Raw genomic sequence first — 7,405 nt, forward strand, 5'->3', positions numbered from 1 at the left:
TAAGGAGTTACAGCTGTGCTAATTATCAAGCATTAGGGACAGGCCTGCCCTTAACAGGCCACAGCTGGATCCAGTTAGGATGGGTGTTGTTAAAGAGTGGGTTGGCTGGTTGAGAAGGTTGGATGGAGCTTGTTGGCTGTGCTGAGAAGAACAAGGAGTCGGTGCTGTGAGGAGCTGCCCATGAGAAATCACCAAGAAGGTATGAAACCTTTGGATAAGATGGCAACAGACCCCCCCTCCCTCCCCCTTGTTAATCAGGATATTCAGCTGGAAGTAATACCCACGTGCATTGAGCATATGAAAAGCTTTCCTTGAATTTCTCAGAACCATAAGGCACCTGTTTAAAAAGCCACTGGTGTCTGAAGGTCCATCTCTTAATTTCCAAGTGCTCAAGAGTTCACTTGCCTGTGGCTGGTGCTGTCTCTGGCTTCTTTTACCTGTGGTTTTTTGCACTTTGGGCAATGGAACACTCCAGCAGCAGGACAGAGTAGAGTGAAGATACAGTGAAAGCTCCATATGTATTTGAAACAAATCAGAAATCAAACATCTTTAGAAAATGTGCTTGGAGTGGAAATAATATGCTCCTAAAATACCAGCACACGCTTCAAGCTTTCTAATTGCTACCAAAATGCAATCTGTCACAATACAAGTATTACAATATCTACCACAAATATATCGAGAGAAAGATGAGAAGCTAAAACAGAATTAGAGAATTATTCTTGTACTCTTTAGTGTGTTGGATATGAAAAATTCACCTTGGTATCACTTCCCCACCTAGAAGGAAAATATAACCACCAGCACATGGACTGCTGGGGGGAGTAAGAGGGAATTGTCTTCATGAGCAGAATGGGTTGGAGAGAGTGGAATTGCAGGTATGGTCATACATTAGAAATTTCTCCTGGGTTTATGCACCAATCAAAGATAACCTGAAATTATGAAATATAGTAATATACACTAAAGGAGATGTCAGAAAGGGATGCAGGAATGTTTATAGACTGGAGACCCTCTTGCATTTATGATCCACTAGAAATTACCACTGGAGGAGAGGAGTAGTTGTGGAGAAGGTGTGGGTTTGTAGAAACAGCTCAGCTCCAGCAGGAAGAGCTGCTGCTGTGACCCAGGCCTGTGCACACAACATTGCCAGAGCAGAAGGTGGCAGGTGACCTCACCTGGCTGCCCTTGCCATGCAGGTGTGCTGAGCCAGAGCAGCTGGGAAAGTGTCTTTAGAGAAGAAGACTGCACTCAGTTTCTGATGCTTCATTTGGGGTGCTGTGTTCTGCTGGTGTAGCCCTGGAAAGCAGACTGGAGGCAGGTCCCACAAGGTCTGCTTTGCCATGGGGAGGCTCCCTGGCCCATTCCTGATGCCCAGGGGAGAGCATTTACCTCTGTCAGTTTAGTTGTGTGACAGCTCTAAGAAGCTATGCATGCAGTGAAGCAGTTGGTGTGGCTTTGGTTAAGAGTCTCAGTGAGATGAGTGAGGTGCTAAGGGTATTTTAATGAGCAATTCCCCTTTCCACAGTGCTCCTCTTTGCACATGCAGTGCAGCCCCACTGGTGTAAAGTGAATTATTCCTGTGTGACTCTGCAGGTGAGAGAGGCAGCAGCTCCTCAGAGCTGTGCAAAGGCTGGCTTGTGCTGTGTGCAGTGCAGCCCCAGTGGTGTAAAGTGAATTATTCCTTTGTGACCCTGCAGGTGAGAGAGGCAGCAGCTCCTCAGAGGGGACCCTGTGCAAAGGCTGGCTTGTGCTGCTTGAATGGGGAGCAAAGCCCACGGGTGATTTATCACAGCTGGGGGGAAATCACAAACACCCCTCGGGTCACCAGGCACCGGCTCCTGCTCACAGCATGGATCCCGAGAGCTCAGTGCTGCCACAGAGCAAACAGTGGAGCTCCTGTGTGCCAGCCCTGGGGACACACCTGAGCCACCCCAAACCCACCCAGCTCCTGTATCCCCACTCCAGGGACACACCTGAGCCACCCCAAACCCACCCAGGGCATGGAGCTCCTCACCCCACTGTTCCTCCCCATAGGTGCTGGTTATCCCATGCCAAAAAGAAAAGCTGCCTCATTTTCTATTTCTATCTTTATGTACATTTTTTTCCTGTGAAATGGTTCTCTCAGAGGTCGCCCAAGGGCTCTCCAGTGGCACTGGTACTTCAGCTGGTGTCTGGAGTGAGCAGCTTTTGTCTGCATGAACAATTCCCTAAATTACCAGAGGTTTTTGTCATGTTTTCCAACAAATATAAATAAATTAAACACAGCAACATGAGAAAGGAATAGATCCTCTGGTATAAAGCTGTCCTAATTGAGGGGTCTGTGTTGGGGATTATTGGAGCAGCAGCATTTACTTTTGGGTTTAAATAAGGGAATTAAGAAGGATGTGTGTGATAATGTGGCTGGCAGTCACAGAAGGGAGCTGGAAACAGAGGATTGTTTATTTCTTGTCTACAGAATTTTGTAATCAGCTTTGACTACTTTTACTAGTGAACCCTAAGGTAGAAAGCTTTCCCCTTACATTTTCTGTAACCATTAAATTTCTCTGCTGGGGTGCCTTTGAGACCTCCACATAAATGCAGCAGCAGTTGGGTGCATAAGCAGCTTGTTCTGGTGTTCCTTGGAAATGTTTCCCATGGCTTTTGGACACTGCTGTGGGATGTTTCCAGAAAAGGAAAGGATGCTTGAAGGAGTGTGCCAGGGTCGGCTGTTACTCGTCTCTGCCCCAGCACGGGAAAAGGTGGTTAGTGACTCCAAGCGTGGACACAGCTCAGAGGTTGCCTGAAGATGCACAAATGCCCCTCACCAGCAGTTTCCAGTTCTCCATCTCACACTTTAAGCTAGAGAGTTGTTCCAAAGCCTGCTGCCATTAGTGAAAGTACATTAAACACAGCAGCCAGGGAGCTACACCTGCAGGGCAAGTATAAAAATGCAAAGTTTCCGCAAAACACAGAGCAGGTTGATAGGCTGAGAGAAATGCAATGATTCCTGAGCAGTCTGGCCATTATTTTTCACCTTTTCAGACTATTTTATATATTAGGGAATTTGCAAAACACAGAGCAGGTTGATAGGATGCAATGATTCCTGAGCAGTCTGGCCATTATTTTTCACCTTTTCAGACTATTTTATATATTAGGGAATTTCCAGTTGATATTGTGAGGTTTTGTCAGTATCCAAGTGTAAACTTGTATGTATTTTATAGCTCAATATTACATAAATGTGTAGTTGGTACAGTTAAAAATCATTCTAATAAATACAGCTCTTAGAGTTATTCAATGAAATGAACTCACAATATTGCTAATTTTCCTAGCTGGTATAAACCTGCAATTCAGATTAAGTATTTTCCCAAAGATGAACACTCTATTTTAGTATGTATTATTTTCTTGCTTATGTGTTTGGTAAATAATACCCCTTTATGACTAAGTGATGACTATTTACGACTAAAAAAAGACTATTATCTATTTTTATAAACAGATTAAGCATGGAAAACTGTGGTTCTGATATGCAACAAATATTTCCCATTAGACACCTATGAATATAATTTTGTGATTGGTTCAGAACAATTATTTGGCCGCTGTTAGGATTTCTGTTTGGGGCTGAAGTTTGGGATCCATAACCACTAGAAGGCACTCTGGTATAAAAGTTCCCCTCAGCTGCCTACAAATCCTGCTGTAAGGATGGACAAAACATCACCAAGCTCGACTGGCTTTAAGTGATTTCTCTCTTTTCCCTCTTTTCTCCTTCTTTCTTTCTCCTTCTCTTCTCCTTCTCCCTTCCCCACCCCTGTTGCATATTAGGCTAAAACACCCCAGACTTCTGGAATTCAATATTGGGACAATTTCAGTCTCAATACTTTTGCAAGGTGTTCTGTGAAGTTATACACAGCACCTTTGCTTGCCAATAGTTACTGAATAGTGATGCAGGACTCTATATCCTGCTCAGGAAAGGCAGCTATGTGGGGAGAAAGCACCTAACTAGTGAAATTCAGTATATGTCAGCATGAAAATTGATGGTCGCTATAGCTAAATGTTGGATGTCAATGTTTTTAATCTCCTTTAAATATTATATTATTTTGAATAATACCTTCCCCCTTATTAAAATTTGCATTTTGACAAAAAAACCATAACTACCAAAATGTAAAGAATTTACTAGATTATAGCAGAAAATCAAGAGATCTTGAACTTGAGTTTGTGCCTTTCATCAGTCCTGATTTTCTTCTTTTTCCTCATATGTGATTTTTTCTGAAGATTTTTTTTCCTTCCCCTACACCCTCACTTTCCCCTTCCTGAGTCTCATTAAAGCTCTGTCAGGGAGGACAGAGGGAAAAATCTCTTCTAAAAGATTTACTTCTCGTATTCCTTTTTCTTACTACTTCTGCTAAGTATCTGAATCAAGATGAGTTGTTGAGGCTGGACCATTGGTCCCTCTGAGGCTCTCCTTTCCTAGACCTATGTGAAGAGACAAGCCTCACTGCTGTCAATTTCAATAACATAATTTTGCAGATTAGGAGTCTTCAAAAATGTTAATTCTATGCTAATTTTTTTTTTTTATTTCATGTAGACTAGTTTCAGAAAAAGTTAATGTCTCTGCTCTGGGGGAATATGTCACATTTCACTGATTTTGACATAAATTTTTCTGTTGTAGGAAAAGAGATTTGCAAAGATATACCATAAGGTGCTCTTTATAGAAATGAATCTAGAAAGGCAGATCTCTCTGTGTGGTCATCAATTAATTATACATAATACTAGTTTATGTAGTCTGGTTCCAAATACATTATTCTGAACCAATTCTGTTGCTGTCATTTCCATTTAATTCCTAGGAACGTTTACTGAGATGGAATAAAGTTGAAATCAACGCTTTTGTGGAAATGTAGGACTGTTTAGAACATACTAAAATTTCAAATTAAAACCGCACAGGATATGCTTTTTTCCCCAAAAATCCAAAATGCAGACTATGGTTGCCATTAAATGCAAAGAATAAAATAATTTAGTCTTTGACAAGAAATAAAAAAAATGCTTTTATGCCAGCGTGAAGAATCCAAGTGGTGGAATTCTTGGGAAGCTCTTTACTAGTTTTTATTTTTATTGAGTGATTGCAGGCAGGCTGCTGAGCAGCTGCAGCCTGGCACGGGGGCATTTGGTGGATTTCCAGCACTAGAGCAGCCAGAGAGCCGAGGTGACTTTGTCAGGTCAGCTCCTGGGCTGGGGCCCTTGTCCCTGGAAGTCTGCACTCTATTAAAGCTCTTTTCTTGCCCTAAGAATGGGTGAATTCTGCCTGGGAGGGGTGCTAGTTCTGCCATTTAGTGCAGGGGGGTAAATCTTTAAACCATGGTCATTTGTGACTGAATCATATCTGCAGGAATGCTACATATGGTGGTTTTTTTTTTTTTAAAACCACAAAAACCTACTGATTCTCAGGAATTTGTATGTCAGCTGAGACCATCACCTGAAGGCTGTTCACATTTTTCTAAAATGATCAGGATTCTAGCAGCACTCCAAGACTTTTCAGCCAAGCAGGTGTGAAGGTGTTTTGCTTGCCCTGAAACTGGAACTCTGCCCCACTTCCCCAAAGAGAAAGGCAGGAATAGTTGCCTTCTGTTACTGACACCAAATTATGAGGATATCTTCAGATTAAAATGAAACGATTTAGGCCCATACATTGCATTTTCTTTTTTCCCTTTTCATATCTTCCACCTCTTCACTTCATGTACTCTGCAGAAGCAGCAAGTTCTAAGTTGCTTTAGGAATATGGTACATTTTTTTTTTGTTTTGTTTAGATTTTTACCTCCAAATTGAAGCAAAAAAAATTTTTCTTCCAATTCCCAAATTACTATTTTCCATAGAGAATTTTTTTCAGCCATTCAAAATAATACATAATTTTGAGACTTAATCCTTTTAAGTAACTTGAAACAGCAAAGACTATTTCTACTGCCTCCTAAACCTGTAGTGATTGTGTGCTCTGCCAGCAGAGGAGCAGATATTTATTAGGAATTTCTGCAGGAAGAGCTGCAGTCCTGTTCAGCCTCAAAGGCAGACCACGCAATCTCCACGATTTGTTCAAGCATAACCATCCTGCTGCTCTGGCAGTTTACATTCCTCCTCTTGAGAGGTGCATAATAGCTGATAGCTAGAAATAAATGTAACAGGTCTGTACTTACATTGCAGCTGGCACTGGTGAAAAATACCTGGGCTTTCAACTTCCAGAAAATTGGATCTTTATACAAGAGCACTGATATTATTAAAATTGGTGCCTGAATGTCTTCATCTCTCTAGCCCATAGTTACAAGGACGCTGAAGTGTGATGCTTTATAAGGAATGCTCATAATCTGGAAATTTGGACTTTTTTTCCTTTGAGGAACAGATCAGCCTAGTGTAACTAGATAAAATAATTTCTGTAAATACCATCACTCTTATGTAGTATTTGCATAAATATCCTTTGAATCTTGATGTATCTGATTTTGTGTGGAAAGCTTCAACCAAAGGTTCTGTTAAAAATCCTTGGCCTTACCCTGGATAAAAAATTAGCCCAAATCCTGGTTCTTACTCTGGTTTTACACAACTCCCTGATGTCTTTAGGAAAACCTAATCTTTCCCATCTCCTCTAAGTATCATCAAACACTAGAAGTGTTTCTGCTGTTGTGTTTTGAGTGTTTTTTCTGACAGAAGAAAAAAAAAACAAAAACAAACCCACCACCCTTAGGAAGTCAAACTCTTGTTGCAAATAAAATCTTGGGGAGGAATATAACAATCCTTCAACTCTGAAGACAAAGCTTTGAGTTTCTGTGATTAAGGTAAAGACACAATCTTTTTATAAATCAGCATGTTCTTCAATTTTGTAATGGATGCTGATATATAATGAGTAACTGGAAGTAAGAATACACACTTGCTTCTATTCATTTTTTCTGAAAGTGAAGTAATGATCATACACATTTTTCTACTTTTTACGAGGTTAGGCCAGAGGTTTTTTCCTCAAACTCTTTTATCTTTAGAGGGATGTTCCATGATCTTCAGTATAATATGATGACAGAGACTTATTTATTATATATCTAGTAATTCTTACTCAGACCCGCTGGCTGCCATGGACAAACTGAAATGTGAATGCATGGTAAAAAAGTGATATTTTTTCTAAGCACAAGCTACTGATGGTGGCAGACTTTGTGGTAACCACGTGCAAGCCCTGTTTCCATTCTCTTCTATCAGGGCTCTTATTTTTAAAAGTAAAATATTATTTTATTTTAAAAAGCTGTCTACACAGCAGGATAACCACATTCTCTTCCTCTTTGTCCACACTTTTTTCCCTTGCTAAGAGGTCAAGCCTTGCAGAAGAAAAATTGGCACATGAAGCATCCCATTGACCTTTACACCAAACCAAACTCCCTCATGCACTTAATCTGTTATATTGATGGACAGTCAT

The sequence above is a fragment of the Passer montanus genome, unplaced genomic scaffold (genome assembly GCF_014805655.1).
Source record: "Passer montanus isolate IOZ18808 unplaced genomic scaffold, ASM1480565v1 scaffold45, whole genome shotgun sequence".
In the NCBI taxonomy this organism is placed as follows: Eukaryota; Metazoa; Chordata; class Aves; order Passeriformes; family Passeridae; genus Passer; species Passer montanus.